The sequence below is a fragment of the Sphaeramia orbicularis genome, unplaced genomic scaffold, assembly GCF_902148855.1.
Source record: "Sphaeramia orbicularis unplaced genomic scaffold, fSphaOr1.1, whole genome shotgun sequence".
Taxonomy (NCBI): domain Eukaryota; kingdom Metazoa; phylum Chordata; class Actinopteri; order Kurtiformes; family Apogonidae; genus Sphaeramia; species Sphaeramia orbicularis.
This window is the reverse complement of record NW_021941578.1, coordinates 39,901-61,199: the sequence shown is the minus strand read 5'-3', so window position 1 is coordinate 61,199 and position 21,299 is coordinate 39,901. Positions and strand designations below refer to the sequence as shown.

General features: G+C 31.5%; 1 pseudogene; it reads left to right on the top strand.

The window, feature by feature from the left end:
- Nucleotides 1–16,785: 16,785 nt before the first annotated feature.
- The window catches only part of LOC115416242 (ADAMTS-like protein 2), a 40,976-nt pseudogene continuing 36,462 nt past the window's right edge, over nt 16,786–21,299 (top strand).

Below are 21,299 nucleotides of genomic sequence, written 5' to 3'. Positions count from 1 at the left end.
TTAGAGTTCCTTTAGGTTCTAATTGAGCAGAACTGGGCTATATTTTTATTCAGCTTGCTTTAGTCTCAACGTAGCTAACCGAGGGGACTCTGAGTTCCATAAAAACATGTAATGAGTGAATGTACAGTAAAGTCAACCTTGCTAATACCATACATGTCTTGTTACTTTACCATGAACTGGGATTTCACACGGTTTATGGTCATGTCCACAAAAACAGTAAAAGGTGTTGTCAAACATGATGTTGCAATTGTTTTTTTTTTTTTGTATCACTTTATTTAGTTACCTACAGAGAGTTTACAGACTATTTGTAATATTTCAAGAGTTAATTAGTTGAGGTTCAACTAATTAGCAGTTTGTCTGTTGTCGAATCATTACGTCTGTTGAACATCACTGACTTTTTTTTTTATCTTGTTATGCATGAATTCTGAGAGAATTTATGCATATTATTAGGTCATTTTTAGTCAAAATAAGTAAATTACATCAGCATCATCAAAAATAGAAGCTGTTGAAGTGTTGCAAAAATCATGCTGTAAATTCTCTCTAGGACTGTTCGAATAAAGTGTCAAATAAGAAACCTTGTAATCTGTTATTTTTTTTTACACTGTGCATGTGAAGGCAGTGCTGCATACCTCCACTAGGGGCAGATTCAGTCAAAATAGGTGAACTTCTAAGGCAAGGTTGTCAAACTCATTTTGGTTCAGTTCCATATTTAGCCCAATTGATCTGCAGCGGGCCAGACCAGTAAAATAATGACTTAATAACCTATAAATATGACAAATCCAAGTTTTTGTTTTTGTTTTAGTACAAAAAAAACCCCACAATGAAATTATGAAAATATTACATTTTACAAAAAGATATGAATAACCTGAAAAAACAAATTCATTTGAAAAATTAGTGCAATCTTACAAAATTATACATTGACTTATTATTTCTACATGTACATTACACACAGTGTTCCATAAACATTTGGGAACAGGCAGAATATTGTTAAAATTTTGGAAAAAAAAGTTTAGAACTAAAATTTGAAAATTTCTCCAATATTCCATCTGTTATTCTGAACACAACTGCAGATCCCAGTGGATCCATAAATGCACAAAACATTTAGGAACAGGCAGAATATTGTTCAAACTGCACATTTCAGGTTGTTCATCTTGTTTTTATTTATGTATTTTTGCATTTTAATGTGAAAGAATAGTTTTGTAAATGTAAATATTTTCACAGTGTAATGTGATTTTTTTCACTTCAATTTTTTCCACATAATTTTTCACAAAGAAAATTTGTCGTCATATTTCTGGGTTATTGTGTTGTTCTTTTGACTGTAGATCACATTGGTCTGGATGTGGAACCTGAACCAAAAGGATTTGGACAACCTGGACTGTTCAGGTTAAGTTTTGCTTTTTCATCCAGCGGGCCAGAATGGAACCTTTTGCGGGCCAGATTTGGCCCCCGGGCCACATGTTTGACACTGTTCTAAGGAGTGTGATGAAGAAGGTTTGTTGCTTTTTGGAGATGTGTCCTTGGCAGCTCAAACCAGTGAAACGGTTCCCATGATCACTTATACAGTGCAGTTATAGATTGTTTTATATGAGGGATAAGTTTGTAGATAGTGTGACACACAGTCCAAATAAGAGAATGTAATCTATACAATTCAGGGCAGTTTAGGAGCTACAGCCTACTGTTTTCTTGGTACATCAAATGCTCCACTGGCCTTAATAACCCTCCAAAAACTAAGTCTTAGATTCAGATGTTGAGCTTCATTTATCCCTTTCTGTGCCAACTCACTACATTTTACCAAAACATTACTTAATCCACAGGTGTCAAACATGCGGCCCAGGGACCAAAACCGGCCCACCAAAGGGTCCAATCTCTGGCCCTAGGATGAATTTGTAAAATGCAGAAATTACACTAACGATGTTAACAGTCAAGGATGTTCAAATCATTTTAGGTCAATTTAATCTCAAGTGGGTCAGATCAGTAGAGTACTATCATAATAACCTATAAATAATGAAAACTATAAATTTTTCTCTCTGTTGTAGTGTAAAATAAAGTAAAATTACACAAAAATGTTTACATTTACAGACTAGCCTTTAACAAAAAATGTGAATAACCTGAAATTTCTGAAGAGAAGTCTGTGGAATTGTACCAATAATCTGCCGGTTATTAAATATTTTGTGTATTGTAGATCCACTGTGATGCACATGTATAAATGATAAATGAAAGCGTAATATTGTTAAAATGGCACTTATTTTTCTTAAGAATTTTCAGGTTCATATTTGTTCATGTTATGTTCAAGTACAGTTCGTAGATGTAAACATTTTCAGTACGGAATTTGACTTTTTTCACTCAAAAACAGAAAAAAAAACAAACTTTGGAGTTGACATTATTTATCAGTTCTTATCCTATTATTTATATTATTTTACTGGTCCGGCCCACTCTTGATCATATTAGGCTGAATGGGGAACTGAACTAGAATGAATCTGACAGCCCTGCTTTAGTCCATGAGAGACACCATACTGTCAAGGCTTTCATCTGCAGTTGTGGGAAAATGTAAAGGGACAACTCTAAACGTCCAAATCTGAAATCTACGAACAACCTCTGAGTGTGTTCGAGATGAAATGGATGGTCACAAGTCATTAAAATAAGCCAAGATGTTAACAGTAATGACATTAAAGAATGTGACAGTGAAGTGAAACACTGTGGAGAGCACGAAGACACACGAGTCATGCTGTGAATGGAAATCCTTCAAAAATAGTGATTTCTCCACTCTAACTCGAAACATTAGCATCACACTGGATCAGCCTGTTTTTTGCATTCTGAGAGCACTGCATTTTTGTTTTTTAGGTTGTTTTTTTTTTTTTAAACAAAAGTGCCCTAATTATAATTACCTTTGCCAGGAGGTATTGTGATCACTTTGCTTTGTGTGCATGTTTGTTTGTTTGTTTGTTTGTTAGCAAGATAACTCAAAAAGTTAGGAATGGATTTTCATGAAATTTTCAGGAATGTTGATACTGGGGCAAGGAAGAAATGATTACATTTTGTGTGACGGGAGGAAGGAGAGTGGACTCACATCATCAGAATGAACACAAATGAAGGAAAAAAATGAACAAAATGCAAAAATGAAGAAAATGTAAAAATCAAATGAACACAAATAAAGAAAATAATGAACAAAATTCACAAAAATGAAGAAAATACAGAATTAAATGAACACAAATGAAGGAAATAAACAAAGTGCACAAAAATGAAGGAAATAATAAACAAATACACAAAAATGACGAAAATATAAAAATAAGATAAACACAAATGAAGGAAAATAATGAACAAAATGCCAAAAATGAAGAAATACAAAAATTAAATGAACACAAAGAAAACAAAAAATGCACAAAATGAAGAAAATACAGAAATTAAATGAACACAAATGAAGGAAATAAAAAAAGGAAGGAAATAAAAAAAAATTCTCAAAAAGGATGAAAATATAAAAATAAAATGAACACAAATTAAGAAAAAATAATGAACAAAATGCACAAAAACTGAAGAATGAAAAATAAAAATTAATGAAACAAAAAGGAAAACGAACAAAATGCACAAAAAGAAAATAACAGAAATTAAATGACAAAAAATGAAGGAAATTAAAAAAGGAAGGAAATAACAACAAATCTCAAAAAATAAAAAATAAAAAAAAAAAAAAACACAAAAAAAAAAAAAACAAAATAAAAAAAAAAAAACAAAAAAAAAAAAAAAAAAAAAAAAAAAAAAAAAAAAAAAAAAAAAAAAAAAAAAAAAACAAAATGCACAAAAATGAAGAAAATACAGAAATTAAATGAACACAAATGAAGGAAATAAAAAAAGGAAGGAAATAAAAACAAAATTCTCAAAAGGATGAAAATATAAAAATCAAATGAACACAAATTAAGAAAAATAATGAACAAAATGCACAAAATGAAGAAAATATAAAATTAAATAACACAAATGAAGGAAATAAAAAAAATGCACAAAAATGAAGGAATAACAGAATGCAAAAAATGATGAAAATAAAAATTATGACACAAATGAAGGAAATAAACAAAATGCACAAAAATGAAGGAAATATAAAAATAAATGAACACAAAGAAAACGAACAAAATGCACAAAAATGAAGAAAATACAAATTAAATGAACACAAATGAAGGAAATAAAAAAAGGAAGGAAATAATGAACAAAATTCTCAAAAGGATGAAAATATAAAAATAAATGAACACAAATTAAGAAAATAATGAACAAATGCACAAAAATGAAGAAATACAAAAATTAAATGAACACAAAGAAAACGAAACAAAATGCGCAAAAATGAAGAAAATACAGAATTAATGAACACAAATGAAGGAAATAAAAAAGGAAGGAAATAATAAACAAAATTCTCAAAAAGGATGAAAATATAAAAATAAAATGAACACAAATTAAGAAAAATAATGAACAAAATGCACAAAATGAGAAAAATAAAAATTAATGAACCAAATGAAGGAAATAAAAAAAATGCACAAAAATGAAGGAAATAAACAGATGCACAAAATTATGAAAATAAAAAATATATGAACACAATGAAGGAAATAAACAAAATGCACAAAAATGAAGGAAATATAAAAATTAAATGAACACAAATGAAGGAAATATAAAAATTAAATGAACACAAATGAAGGAAATAAGGAAGAAATGCACAAAAATGAAGAAAATATAAAATTGAACAAAATGAGAAAATGAGAAATAGAAAAACAAAATGACAAAAAATGAAGAAATACTGAACAAAATGAATGATATAAACAAAATGAAGAAAACAATGAACAAAAAGAAGGGGGGGGGGGGGGGGGGCAGATCTCTTGGTGGAGGTCTGTGCTCTGAGTGCTTTTCTTATTTTTATGTGTGATCACTAGTTTGCAGAATTGGTGAGATATTATAGAAAAAGCTCTAAATAGTATATGATGGCATATCATTAATTAGCTGTTTGATGCCAGTATTGGAACAGATGCAGGGTTTCCACACAGTGTTTTTACGCTGGTAAAGTAAGCAGAGTCCAAGCAGTGTGTACTTGTAGTGTAGTACTCTGACAGTATAGTACTTTTCTGTGTTTATTTTTCCTCTGTGGAAGGGAGTGGGTGTCTTGTAATGTCTGAACGTCAAAAACATGTACGCTAATATGTCTGTGTAAAATAACTTTTTTAATCACATTTTCATTGTATTTTCTTTTCTCACAAACTGATTAATTCTCTGAAAAAGCAACTGTACAAGTGTGACCATGAAAAAAACTCAGGTTCTTGTGAATCAGATGATGTTTGAGACCTGCTACTGAAAAAATACCTTAGAAACCTAAATGAACTAGTACAGGAAACCCTCCTATGTCTCTAACGAACATATTAACTTATCCATTAATATGTTGTACAGACTGTTAATGGGCTGTTATATTTATGCTAGTAAAGTAAGCTTTCAAAGCAGAGTTTTTACTAGTAGGTAGTACTTCATCTAGTACTTTTCTGTGAGTCGTTTTCTCCCAGTGCAGAGCAGTGGGGGTCATGTATGTCTGAGTGTCTAAAACATGTACATCCATTTTTCTACATAAAAACCTCCTATAGGTCCATTTTTAAAACAAAACCACTATTTCATAGCAATTTTTCTGCTTCTCTGCTAAATATTAGCATCAAATAGCCCATTAATAATGTGTGCAACATAATAATGGTTAATTAGTGTGTTCATCAGAGATATAAAAGGGTTTTAGTGGTGACCTACACTCATTTATTTTTATATCAGTCAACATGAGGTGTCAAACATCATCTGATTCACAAGAACCTACTCACATAAAAGTAATACTAATACACCGTGAAAATACTGCACTACTACCAGCAATAGTAGTTGAAAACTTACCACTGTATAAAACACTGTAGAATTCTGCACCTGCACTAAAAAGTGGAATCAAATAGCCATTAATAATGTGTGCATCATATTAGGATGAATTACTTGTGTTCATCAAACTCACAGAACAGTTTTAGTAGTGATCTACACTAGTTTATTAGTTTTTCTAAGGCATTTCTACAATATCAAGTGTTTTCAAAGTCACAGTTTTACATTTGGTTTTTCTGAGAATTAATGAATTCACGAGAAAAGAAAATGAGATTTAAAAAATGTAGTAAATTTTTCTTATGTCGAAAAATGAACATAATGTAAAGGTTCAGAATGGCCTATTAAAGTGTGTGTATCATTTTAATGGATGAATTAATGTGTAGTTATTCATTTATATTCTCGAACATGATGTTTTATCTCACTCCTTCATTTTGCATTGATTTGACAGCATCATGTTATCCCTGCCCTCTTTCCTCAGATTTACTTAATTTATTCAAAGTGTCATGGTTTTGCATTTACTGTCCATATCTTTTATTGTGTTGCTTCTGTGTCTTCTTTAGTGTCTTTACTTGCATCTTGTATCCTGCTGTTGTGCCCCTGCTTTGTCAGACAAAGCACCTTGTGAACTTTGTTTTTAAGGGTGCTACATAAATAAAGCTATTATTATATTATTATTATTATATATTATTCAAAGTCACAGAAGAGTTTTAGTGGTGATCTGCACTAGTTTACCTAGTTTTTCTGAGATATTTCTACAAGATCAAGTGTTTTTCAAAGTCACAGTTTTACATTTGGTTTTTCTGAGAATTAATGAATCCACGAGAAAGAAAATGTGATTTGAAAAATGTAGTAAATTTTCTTATGTAGAAAAATGAACATAAAGTAAAGGTTCAGAATGGCCTTAAAATGTGTGCGTCATACTAATGGATGAATTAATGTGTTTATCAATGACATGATGTACACATGAATTCATCCATTATCATAATGACACATTATTAATGGACTGTTTGATAACTAATATACTTAGTGCAGATGCAGGATTTCTGCACTACACTGTAAAAACAATCCTGTGTTTTACGGAAAAAAACTGGCAGCTGTGGTTTCCAGAACAATACTGTAAAAAAAACACATCCAACTGTAAAAATATTTACAGAGTAAAGTAGATTTAGCATTTTAAACATGTAGATTTAACAGTTTAAACATGTAGATTTAACAGTTTAAACGTGTAGATTTAGAATTTTAAACATGTAGATTTAGCATTTTAAACATGTAGATTTAACAGTTTAAACATGTAGCTTTAACAGTTTAAATGTGTAGATTTAGAATTTTAAACATGTAGATTTAGCATTTTAAACATGTAGATTTAACAGTTAAACGTGTAGATTGAACAGTTTAAACATGTAGATTGAACAGTTTAAACATGTAGATTTAACAGTTTAAACGTGTAGATTTAACAGTTTAAACATGTAGATTTAACAGTTTAAACGTGTAGATTTAACGTTTTAAACATGTAGATTGAACAGTTTAAACATGTAGATTGAACATTTTAAACATGTAGATTGAACGTTTTAAATGTGTAGATTTAACAGTTTAAAGATTTAGATTTAACAGTTTAAACGTGTAGATTTAACGTTTTAAACATGTAGATTGAACAGTTTAAAATGTACATTGAACATTGTAAACATGTAGATTTAACAGTTTAAACGTGTAGATTTAACAGTTTAAACATGTAGATTTAACAGTTTAAACGTGTAGATTTAACGTTTAAACATGTAGATTGAACAGTTTAAACATGTACATTGAACATTTAAACATGTAGATTGAACGTTTTAAACATGTAGATTTAACAGTTTAAACGTGTAGATTTAACAGTTTAAACATGTAGATTTAGAATTTTAAACATGTAGATTGAACAGTTTTAAACATGTAGATTGAACAGTTTAAACATGTAGATTAACAGTTTAAACATGTAGATTTAACAGTTTAAAACATGTAGATTAACAGTTTAAACGTGTAGATTGAACATTTAAACATGTGAGATGAACAGTTTAAACCGTGTACATTGAACATTTTAAACATGTAGATTGAACTGTTTTAAACATGTAGATTTAACAGTTTAAATGTGTAGATTTAACAGTTTAAACATGTGATTTAACAGTTTAAACGTGTAGATTTACAGTTTAAACGTGTATTTTTAACAGGTAACGTGTATTTTTAACAGTTTAAACATGTAGCTTTAACAGTTCAAACATGTAGATTGAACATTTTAAACGTGTAGATTTAACAGTTTAAACATGTAGATTTAACATTTTAAACATGTAGATTGAACAAGTTAAACCTGTAGATTTAACAGTTTAAACATGTAGATTTAAGATTTAAAACATGTAGATTGAACAGTTTAAATGTGTAGATTGAACAGTTTAAACGTGTAGATTTAACAGTTTAAACCTGTAGATTTACAGTTTAAACATGTAGCTTTAACATTTTAAACATGTAGCTTGAACAGTTCAAACATGTAGATTGAACAGTTTAAACGTGTAGATTGAACAGTTTAAACGTGTAGATTGAACAGTTTAAACATGTAGATTGAACAGTTTAAACGTGTAGATTGAACAGTTTAAACCTGTAATTGAACAGTTTAAACATGTAGATGAACAGTTTAAACCTGTAGATTGAACAGTTTAAACATGTAGATTGAACAGTTTAAACTTGTATTTTTAACAGTTTAAACCGTAGATTGACAGTTTAAACCTGTAGATTGAACAGTTTAAATGTGTAGATTGACAGTTTAAACGTGTAGATTTAACATTTTAAACCTGTAGATTTAACAGTTTAAACATGTAGATTTAAACGTTTTGAACATGTAGATTGAACAGTTTAAATGTGTAGATTGAACAGTTTAACACGTGTAGATTTAACATTTTAAACCTGTAGATTTTAACAGTTTAAACATGTAGATTAACGTTTTGAACATGTAGATTGAACAGTTTAAATGTGTAGATTGAACAGCTTAAAACATGTAGATTTAAGATTTAAAACATGTAGATTGAACAGTTAAATATGTAGATTTAACCACAGTTTTTCAAACATGTAGATTTAACAGTTTAAAACCTGTAGATGTTAACAGTTTAAACTGTAGCTTTAACATTTTAAACATGTAGCTTAACAGTTCAACATGTAGATTGAACCGTTTAAAACGTGTAGATTGAACAGTTTTAAATGTGTAGATTGAACAGTTTAAACGTGTAGATTAACAGTTTAAACCTTAGATTACAGTTAAACCATGTAGCTTTAACATTTTAAACATGTAGCTTTAACAGTTCAAACATGTAGATTGAACAGTTTAAACGTGTAGATTGAACAGTTTAAACATGTAGATTGAAGTTTAAACCTGTAGATTGAACAGTTTAAACATGTAGATTGAACAGTTTAAACTTGTATTTTTAACAGTTAAACCTGTAGATTGAACAGTTTAAACCTGTAGATTGAACAGTTTAAACCTGTAGATTGAACAGTTTAAACTTGTATTTTAACAGTTTAAACCTGTAGATTGAACAGTTTAAACATGTAGATTTAACAGTTTAAACCTGTAGATTTAACAGTTTAAACATGTCGATTTAACAGTGGATTTAAATGGTAAATGTTCTGCACTTCTTTAGCTCATTTTCTCCTCCTTCATGGTGTCCACAGCTCTTTCCAAATCCACCAGGTCCAACTGGGACCAGTTTAGGGTTCAGTGTCTTCCATGGACACTTGGACATATGGACAGTCAGAGCCAGGATTGGAACCACCAACCCTTTGGTTATTGGACGAGCCGCTCTACCAACTCTACCAACCCATTCATTTACTAATTAAAATGTTACATTGTTAAATGTTTACTTTTTTTATAACTTTTTATTAAAAAAAACAAAACAAACAAATATGCTGTTATTTCAGCATTATGGTCTGGTAATTTAAACGGCACTGCATTGTTTTTCAATTGACAGTTTTATTTTCTAAAAACAATAGAAATCATCATTTCTTCAGACTAATCTGGTTTTGTTCACATACTCTTCCTGTAAAACTACAGCTGTATTTGATTCAATCAGTAACACAAAATCTTTCAATAACAACTGTGCATTGTATTGTCACCAACAGTTTGTTTATGTTGTAATAGTACAGCTTTTTGGTGTTAATTCTACTGTCATTTTTACTTTGTATATTCATACTGAGTTTGTACTAGTACTTCACTTTGTTTTTGTACTGAGTTTGTACTAGTACTTCACTTTGTTTTTGTACTGAGTTTGTACTAGTACTTCACTATGTATTTGTACTGACTTGTACTAGTACTTCACTATGATTTATACTGAGTTTGTACTAGTACTTCACTATGTACTTATACTGAGTTTGCACTAGTACTTCACTATGTTTTTGTACTGAGTTTGTACTAGTACTTGACTATGTATTTTACTGAGTTTGTACTAGTACTTCACTTTGTTTTTGTACTGAGTTTGTACTAGTACTTCACTATGTTTTTGTACTGAGTTTGTACTAGTACTTGACTATGTATTTGTACTCACTTTGTACTAGTATCACTATGTATTTATACTGAGTTTGTACTAGTACTTGACTATGTATTTATACTGAGTTTGTACTAATACTTGACTATGTATTCATACTGAGTTTGTACTAGTACTTCACTATGTATTTGTACTGACTTTGTACTAGTACTTCACTATGTACTTCTGTTGGGTTTCTGTAAATTGACTTAGAGTCTGGTTTTGACCAACTCTATATATAAAATGTCAAGGATAACTTTTTTGTGATCTGGCGCTATATAAATAAATTTGATTGATTGAGTGATTTAATTGGTTTTCCCCTGTAAGTCGCTTTGGAAAAAAAGCGTCGGCCAAATGCGTAAACATAAACATAACATACTTATACTGAGTTTGTACTTGTACTTGACTATGTATTTGTACTGAGTTTGTACTAGTACTTCACTCTGTTTTTTTTACTGAGTTGTACTAGTACGTCACTATGTTTTTGTACTGACTTTGTACTAGTACTTCACTATGTACTTATACTGATTTTGTACTAGTACTATCACTATGTATTTATCCCGAGTTTGTACTAGTACTTGACTATGTATTTATACGGAGTTTGTACTAGTACTTCACTGATGTACTTATATTGAGTTTGTACTAGTACTTGACTATGTATTCATACTGAGTTTTGTAACTAGTACTTCAATATGTATTTGTACTGACTTTGTACTATTACTTCACTATGTACTTATACTGAGTTTGTACTAGTACTTCACTATGTTTTTGTACTGAGTTTGTACTAGTACTTGACTATGTATTGTACTGGACCTTTGTACTAGTACTTCACTATGTATTTATACTGAGTTTGTACTAGTACTTGACTATGTATTTATACTGAGTTTGTACTAATACTTGACTATGTATTCATACTGAGTTTTGTACTAGTACTTCACTATGTATTTGTATTGACTTTGTACTAGTACTTCACTATGTACTTATACTGAGTTTGTACTTGTACTTGACTATGTATTGTACTGAGTTTGTACTAGTACTTCACTATGTTTTTTTTTACTGAGTTGTACTAGTACTTCACTATGTTTTTGTACGACTTTGTACTAGTACTTCACTATGTTTTTGTACTGAATTTGTACTAGTACTTGACTATGTATTTGTACTGAGTTTCTATTAGTACTTGACTATGTATTTGTACTGAGTTTTTACTAGTCCTTCACTATGTTTTTATACTGAGTTTGTACTAGTACTTCACTATGTTTTTGTACTGACTTTGTACTAGTACTTCACTATGTACTTATACTGAGTTTGTACTTGTACTTGACTATGTAGTTGTACTGACTTTGTACTAGTACCTTCACTATGTATTTATACTGATTTGTACTAGTACGTCACTATGTTTTTGTACTGACTTTGTACTAGTACTTCACTATGTCTTATACTGAGTTTGTACTAGTACTTCACTATGTATTTATCCTGAGTTGTACTAGTACTTGACTATGTATTTATACTGAGTTTGTACTAGTACTTCACTTTGTACTTATATTGAGTTTGTACTATACTTGACTATGTATTCATACTGAGTTTGTACTAGTACTTCACTATGTTTTTGTACTGACTTTGTACTCATACTTCACTATGTACTTATACTGATTTTGTACTAGTACTTCACTATGTATTTGTACTGTGTTTGCACTAGTACTTCACTATGTATTTATACTGAGTTTGTACTAGTACGTCACTATGTTTTTGTACTGACTTTGTACTCGTACTTCACTATGTACTTATACTGATTTTGTACTAGTACTTCACTATGTATTTATCCCGAGTTTGTACTAGTACTTGACTAGTATTTATACTGAGTTTGTACTAGTACTTCACTATGTTTTTGTACTGACTTGTACTAGTACTTCACTATTTTTTTTTTTACTGAGTTTGTACTAGTACTTCAGTATGTTTTTGTACTGAGTTTGTACTAGTACTTGACTATGTATTTGTACTGAGTTTGTACTAGTACTTCACTATGTTTCTGTACTGCCTTTGTACTAGTACTTCACTATGTTTTTGTACTGAGTTTGTACTAGTACTTCACTATTTTTGTACTGACTTTGTACTAGTACTTCACTATGTATTTGTACTGAGTTTGTACTACTTGACAATGTATTTGTACTGAGTTTGTACTAGTACTTGACTATGTATTTGTACTGACTTTGTACTTGTACTTTACTATATTTTTGTACTGAGTTTGTACTAGTACTTGAATGAATGAATGTTTATTTCAGTTAAATACAAGATACAAAACACACACATATAAAAAAGACAACAAAACAAAACACCTACATATTAAAAAAGAAACAAACAAGCATAAAATTAACACATTTTGTAACTGAAAAAGGAAGAAGCTGAAGCCGGAGGCTTATTTCTGCTTCTCCTATTTACATCCTTAGTCCATGTCCACACCTTAAGTTGCAACAGAAAATACTTAAACTTAAATTATACTACATTCAGTGTAATAAGTTATTTTGTAAATATTACTCTCATAGCCCTTCATAATTTGACCAATTAAATTCTTTTTGAAACTCAACAGTGAGCTACACAATTTCACTTCATCCTTCAATTCGTTCCATAGCTTGACACCAATAACTGAAACACTGTGATATTTAACGTTTGTTCTTACTTTACACTTTTCAAACACAAACATCCCTCTTAAATTATAATGTCCTTTTCTTAACTTAAAGATTTTCTGAATACAAAAAGGAAGGTTTTTACTTTTAACGTGAAACATAAATTCCATTGTTTTTAAATATACAATGTCAAGAAATTTTAGCAAACCAGATTCTACAAAAAGTGGATTACTTGATTGGAGATAACCAGCTTTGTTTATGACTCTAATAGCTTTTTTTTGGAGTTTAATTATTGGGTCTAAATTAGTCTTATACACATTGCCCCATATTTCCACACAATATGACATATATGGCATTACAAGTGAACAATACAACATATGCAAACATTTTTTGCTTAACAGTCTCGAGTTTTATAAAGAATCGCAACAGCTTTGGGACATTTTGCGTTTGATATATTCTATTGGTGGTTTCCAACAGAGTTTATGGTCAATAATCACTCCCAAAAATTTTGTTCATACACCCTTTCAATTTCAATTTCATTAATTTTCAGTTTTATATCATCACTTCCCCTAGCACCACCAAAAACCATAAATTTTGTTTTATCTTCATTAAGTGATAACTTATTTACATCAAACCATTTTTTTAACTTGCTCAATTCCTTTTCCACAATTTCTAATATTTGTTTCATATTTACTCCCGAATAAAGCAAATTAGTATCATCTGCAAATATTGTAAATTTTAACTTACTAGATCCATAAAGATATCATTTAGATAAAGTATAAATAACTTGGGTCCCAGAACTGAACCTTGTGGGACCCCACATGTTACGTTTCTAAGTTTGAATTTGTATTTCCAATTGATACATACTGAGACCTATTTTGTAAATAACTTTTTAACCATTTTTGCGTCACACCTCTTATACCATACATTTCACATTCCGGAGTAATATTGAGTGATCAATTGTGTCAAATGCTTTCCTTAAATCAATAAAACACCAACAGTATGTTGTTTCTGATCCACCGCTGTTGCTATATTTCTGCAATTCCATTACTGCTAAAGATGTTGATCGGTTTTTCCTAAATCCATACTGATGATCATTTAATATCCTATATTGTCTATGTAGTCATCTAACCTCTTTACAAACAGTTTCTCAAGAATTTTAGAAAACTGTGGTAACAGTGACACCGGTCTATCATTTGACACCATGTGCTTATCACCATTTTTATAAATCGGAATCACTTTAGCTATTTCATATTTTCTGGAAAAGTACCTGTTGAAATGATTTGTTACATATACGGAATGGTTGAAGGATACTGTTTATCACTTGTTTTATGAGTGACATATCAATGGAATTTCTATCAGTAGATTTTTATTTTTAGATTTCCTGACCACTTCCAACACTTCACTTTCACAAACTCCACCAAGAAACATTGAATTATTGTTTCAATAGCAAAATTAAAGGTTTATCATCTTTTCCCACTTGGTAATATCTTTTGCCAAATTAGGACCGACATTACAAAAAAATCAGTAAATATATTCACGATGTCCTCTGTATTTTCCACCACAGTGTCACCATTTTTAACAACATATGTAGCAAAATTCTTTTTATTACTTTTTTTAATCATATCATTTAACACTTTCCAAGTACCTTTAATATCATTTTTGTGTATTTCTAACAACTTATCATAATAGGCTTTTTTATGTGTTCTTATAATTGCTGTCAATCTATTTTTGTATCTTTTATATTTATTCTCTTTTTCTTTCGTTCTGTGCTTCAGGAATTCCCTATAAAGACTGTTTTTCTTCTTACAAGCCCTTTCCAATCCCTTAGTTAACCATGGTTTCTTATTCTTTTTAAGATCTTGTCTATATTCTTTCACAGGACAATGTCTATTGTACAATGTCAGAAAATGTCTAGGAAAGCATTATATGATTCATTAACATCATCTACATAAACTTCATGCCAGTCATAATTTATTATTCCTCCTTTAAGGCCATAATTGCTTCTGGTGACTTTGTTCTTACCAAACAAGGTTTTTGCTTATAGTTGGTTAAAGATAATTTGTTGTTCATTTCCAGTTCTATAAAAACTGGCAAATGATCACTTATGTCAGTCAGAAATAGACCACTCGTTATTTCACCATCAATAATGTTTGTAAAAATATTATCAATCAATGTTGCGCTTTCCAATGTGATTCTACTTGGTTTTGTAATTACAGGGTGAAAACTCAAACTAAACAGTGTTTACAAATTCTGCTGTTTTTGCATGTTCATTCCATTTCAATAGATCAATGTTAAAGTCACCACAAACCAAAATCACCTTATCACATTTTTTTTCATATAATTAGTAATCTCCTTATTGAATTTCTCAATACATGACCCTGGTGTCCTGTAAAAAAAAAAAAAAAAAAAAAAAAAAAAAAAAAAAAAAAAAAAAACTAGTTTCACTATGTTTTTGTACTGACTTTGTAGTAGTACTTCACTATGTACTTATACTGAGTTTGTACTAGTACTTGACTATGTATTTGTACTGATTTGTACTAGTACTTGACAATGTATTTGTACTGAGTTTGTACTAGTACTTGACTATGTATTTGTACTGACTTTGTACTTGTACTTTACTATATTTTTGTACTGAGTTTGTACTAGTACTTCACTATGTTTTTGTACTGACTTTGTAGTACTTCACTATGTACTTATACTGAGTTTGTACTAGTACTTGACTATGTATTTGTACTGACTTTGTACTAGTACTTCACTATGTTTTTGTACTGAGTTTGTACTAGTACTTCACTATGTTTTTGTTCTGACTTTTACTAGTACTCACTATGTTTTTGTACTGACTTTGTACTAGTACTTCACTATGTATTTGTACTGAGTTTGTACTAGTACTTGACAATGTATTTGTACTGAGTTTGTACTAGTACTTGACTATGTATTTGTACTGACTTTGTACTTGTACTTTACTATATTTTTGTACTGAGTTTGTACTAGTACTTCACTATGTTTTTGTACTGACTTTGTAGTAGTACTTCACTATGTACTTATACTGAGTTTGTACTAGTACTTGACTATGTATTTGTTCTGACTTTGTACTAGTACTTCACTATGTTTTTGTACTGACTTTGTACTAGTACTTCACTATGTTTTTGTTCATACTTTGTACTAGTACTTCACTATGTACTTATACTGAGTTTGTACTAGTACTTGACTATGTATTTGTACTGAGTTTGTACTAGTACTTGACTATGTTTGTACTGATTGTACTAGTACTTGACTATGTATTTGTACTGACTTTGTACTAGTACTTCACTATGCATTTATACTGACTTTGTACTTGTACTTGACTATGTACTTATACTGAGTTTGTACTTGTACTTGACTATGTATTTGTACTGAGTTTGTACCTGTCCTTGACTATGTATTTGTACTGAGTTTGTACTTGTACTTGACTATGTATTTGTACTGACTTTGTACTAGTACTTCACTATGTACTTATACTGAGTTTGTACTAGTACTTGACTATGTATTTGTACTGACTTTGTACTAATACTTCACTATGCATTTATACTGACTTTGTACTTGTACTTGACTATGTACTTATACTGAGTTTGTACCTGTCCTTGACTATGTATTTGTACTGAGTTTGTACTAGTACTTCTCTGGGAGTATTTTAGGGTAGTGGGCGTGGTGTAGGAGCGGGGGCGTGTCCGCATCAGAGGGGGTCGGAGGGGGAGGAGGCAGGAGGGCAGTAGGGGAGGATGAGGATGGGAGCGGAGGTAAGGGGAGTGGAAGTGCCGTCGGTCTGTGACATGAATGAACCATGTTCGGTAACGGAGGCTTCGCTCTCCCGGTCTGCTCCTTCCTCCTGCTGCACCTCCCGGTCCCTCAACAGCTGGCCCGTTAAGGTAACTATCCGTTCGGTCACCTCGCGTGAACGCGCCCCTGACCCGGGTTACCTCCTAGCGGGTTAAAGTGCCGGACGGCTCTACTGGGTCAGGGTTAACTCCAACGGGGGACTAGTGGCTTTAAAAACGGTGTGACTTTTCTGAACACACGGCCTAGTTTCACCGAGTCCTTCCTTTAATAAGTGTGTAATTAACAGCGAAGTGTGTGAACCGGGCCGACCGTGTCCCGTATTCATGCGGGACAAAGTAAGCTAACTGTGAACGGGCACTGTTCTACTCGGCGAAAAGCCCCCACAAGTCGATACGAGGGATTAAAGAATCAACTTTCACAGAAAAATCCGTTTATACCAGTGATTCAGGAGGGTTTTCCTTACCTGACATTCACTGCACACTTTTACACCAACGAGCTGCAACTTAATGACTTTTTTTTTTTTTTGCCCCAAAATGGTTCTGTGTTTACAGTGTGATGTTCTGTGAAACTACTAAAACACCAACTTTTACCCCTCAGTATAGTTCTGTTGTTGGTATGTGCTATTTATTGTTGCATAGTTGTATTGTGGCCATACTTTACTAACAATCCGCTGAAATAATGACATATGTATGTATATATGTAGTAATGTAGTGAGCATTAGTGGAAATATTCAGATCATTTACTTGGATAAAAGCACTAATATTTGGGGTGTAAGAAAATATGTCGGCTCACATGTGCTCACAGCTCTTCTGTGTCTGTGTTCATATTAAATCAGTGTCAGTGAATCCAAAGGAACTTTGTGTTGGTAAATGACAGTTGTTCAAATGGACAGGATTTCAGTTCTGTTCAACATGTTGATGCTCATATGAACTATGTTTTCAGCTCCAAAATGAACCATTTCAGCACAATTAATGCTATATTTTCATGTCACAAATGGACAAGTTCTATTTGAACTGAACTGAGCTGAAAAACAAATCTTCTCTTCTTTTGGATTCCCCAGTTTTTCTTCCCAGATTCTCTCCTCCATATCACATGTTTTATTTGTACAGGTTCAATCTGGAGTATGGTGCTGATCCATCCTGCTTCTGTTCCACCAATACATACATGAAGAATGGCACACAGCACTGTTTACATCAACACTTTTACAATAAGAAGCATTTTTATACACAAAGAACAATTCTAGATTGTTCTTTCCTCTTTAGTCTGATGCTAAACTATCCAATAAATAATAGTGCTCCTAGTTTTTGCACAGGGATCATTAGTGTAAACGCTGACATGGCTGCAGAGCATCAGTATGATGGGATCCACAACAACCATGTCACATCCACCACTGACACATTTAGTGTTTTTGTGTCAGCTGGGATTGTTTTAGATCCACAATACCAACATTTATGAAGAAGAGCACAATTAGCAACAGGAAGTCTAGAAGTTTATTCCTAATAAAGTACTGGGACTGACCAGAGCATCATGGGTAATGTCACGTCCGTCCACCAGCAAAAGTTTTCACATACACGTGCTATTCCAAATCCAATATTTATGAAAATAGAGCTTCCACTGTCAGAGAATATCAGTAGTCTGTGCACAAATGGATTAGCATTATTACACACACTTCTGTGACTGTAGGACAACTGTTTTGGACACAAATGGACACTCATTTGACCCCGGGACATTTTAGCCGATGTATATATGTAGTAATGTAGTGAGCATTAGTGGAAATATTCAGATCATTTACTTGGATAAAAGCACTAATATGACACTGAAAATACTCAAATACTAGTAATAGCTATGCATTCTTTAGTAGGAGTATATAAGTGGTAAAAATGTGTATTTTGGCCATTTTTAGTAGCAATAACATTTTGATAAGATGCATGAAGACTTGCATTTACATCTAGAATATAGCAGTATTATGTAGTAGTGTAATGGAGGAAATATTCAGATGATTTTCTTGGGTAAAAGCACTAATATGACAAAAAAAAAATAATCCATTACAAGTAAAAGATATGCATTTTAAGTAGAAATATCAAGTTTTGCAGTATTTTCTTCTAACCATACATAAAAGCCTAAAATGATTGCATTTATATGTCAGCTGCAGTGTTGGGAAGAAGGGTAGTGAGCAGTAGAAGAAATTGTCAGGTCATTTGCGAGGATAAAATACTACTGTGATACTCTGAATATACACCATTACAAGTAAAAGTGATGCATTTTAAGTAGACGAGTAGTAAAATGTGTTTTCCGGTCATAATTAGTAGGATGGTTCTGTGTTTACAGTGTGATGTTCTGTGAAACTACTAAAACACCAACTTTTACCCCTTAGTATAGTTCTTGTGTTGGTATGTGCTATTTATTGTTGCATAGTTGTATGCTGGCCATACTTTACTAACAATCTGCTGAAATAATGACATGACATATGGATGTATATATGTAGTAATGTAGTGAGCATTAGTGGAAATATTCAGATCATTTACTTGGATAAAAGCACTAATATTAGGGGTTTAAGAAAATATCGGTTCCGCAATATATCGTGATGTTTCATTTCATGATACTGTATCAATATTAAAAAGTACTGTATCAGTATATTTAGGTATTTATTCAAATGTGTATTCATGGGTATTTTACTCTGTTTGTGTACTAAAAATGTAGTATTTTTATGTATTTACACATTTTTAAATTGATAACACTGTTTTGTTAAATGATTGTTATTTCAATCATCCTAAAAGCACTTTTTACTGTCTGAAAGAGACAAATGTTAGTTCCTTTGTTGGGATCGCACACAAATAATGTTGTGATGTTGGATGATTCAGGGACTGTCAACATGACACCATTACAGGTAAAAGTGATGAATTTTAAGTAGACAAGTAGTAAAATGTGTTTTCTGGTCATAATTAGTAGGATAAGATGTATGAAAAACTGCATTTGTATGAAAGCTGCAGTGTTAAGAAGAAGTCTAATGAGCAGATGAGGAAATATTGAGATCATTTACTTGGGTAAAAGCACTAATATGACCCAAAAAATACTCCTTTATAAGTAAAAGTTATGCCTTTTCAGTAGAAATATATAACCATCGCAATATTTCTTTTGGCCATACTTAGAATTACAATAAGACGTATGAAAAAGTTGCATTTATATGAAGGCTGCAGTGTTGGGAAGAAGTGTAATGAGCAGTAGAGCAAATTGTCAGATCATTTACTTGGGTAAACACTACTGTTATATTCTGAATATACGCCATTACAAGTAAAAGTGATGTATTTTAATTACGAGTAGTAAAATGTGTTTTCTGGTCATAATTAGTAGGATAAGATGTATGAAAATTGCAGTTATATGAAAGCTGCAGTGTTAAGAAGTGTAGTGAGCAGTAGAGGAAATATTCAGATCATTTACTTGGGTACTCATTTGAGACTGAAAATACTCCATTACAAGTAAAAGTTATCCATTTCAAGGTCAAGTGTTGTAGAATGTGTATTCTGGCCACACTTAGTAGTAACAACATCTTGATAAAATGTATGAAAAATTGTAATCATGTGTCAGCTACAGTGTTACGTAGTAGTGTAGTGAGCACTGAAGGAAATGTCCAGTTCATTTACTTGAGTAAAAACATTACTGTAGTACTGAAAATACACTCCATCATAAGTAAATGTGAAAGCTTTGGATGCTTAAAGTATGCAGGGTTTGTAGCAAAATGTAGCAGTAAAATGTTTGCTTTTAATGATTTACTTTTATATATGATGTTTTTGGCTTAATTTTACTGCTGCATTAATATGTATTGTTGAAGTTTAAGCACATTTGAAATACTTAATAGTATGTTGGACAGAAATGCATCATGTGTAGCATCACTCTTGTGACAACTATGTTTCTCGAAAAAATCAGCTTCTCCTGAACAGCAATTTCCACTTTTGTGACAATGCCTTTTTCCATTGAATCCAAGAGGGATTTTAAGAGTTTTTCTAGCTCTAAAAGGAGTCCAGTTTAGGAGACACTCTGTCCTTCAGTTGTATCACAAACATCAAAAATCAACACATTTGGAGGTGTGTTGTTTCCATTGGACAGGGAGGGATGAAAACTGTTGTCTTAAAAGTAACTACAGCTGTCAGTCAAATGTGGTGGAGTAAAAGTGTCAATACAAGCCACTATTGTAGGCAAGCAGATGTATAAAGCTGTAGTAAAGTACATTAAATTAAAAGTATAATTTCCACCACTTTTGTACACTCATACCTGATGCCCAAGGGAATAAGCAAAGCAGCAGTAAAAAGATAAAAATGTAAATGTTTTTAAATTTAAATGCTCTTCACAAAAGAAGAACTTAAAAAAAACCAAAACAGGTCAAATGAATGCGGTAAAACTGAGTTCATCTTCATCCCTGGGCTAAAGTGTTTTCTGTTGCAGTTCATTGTTTGCACTG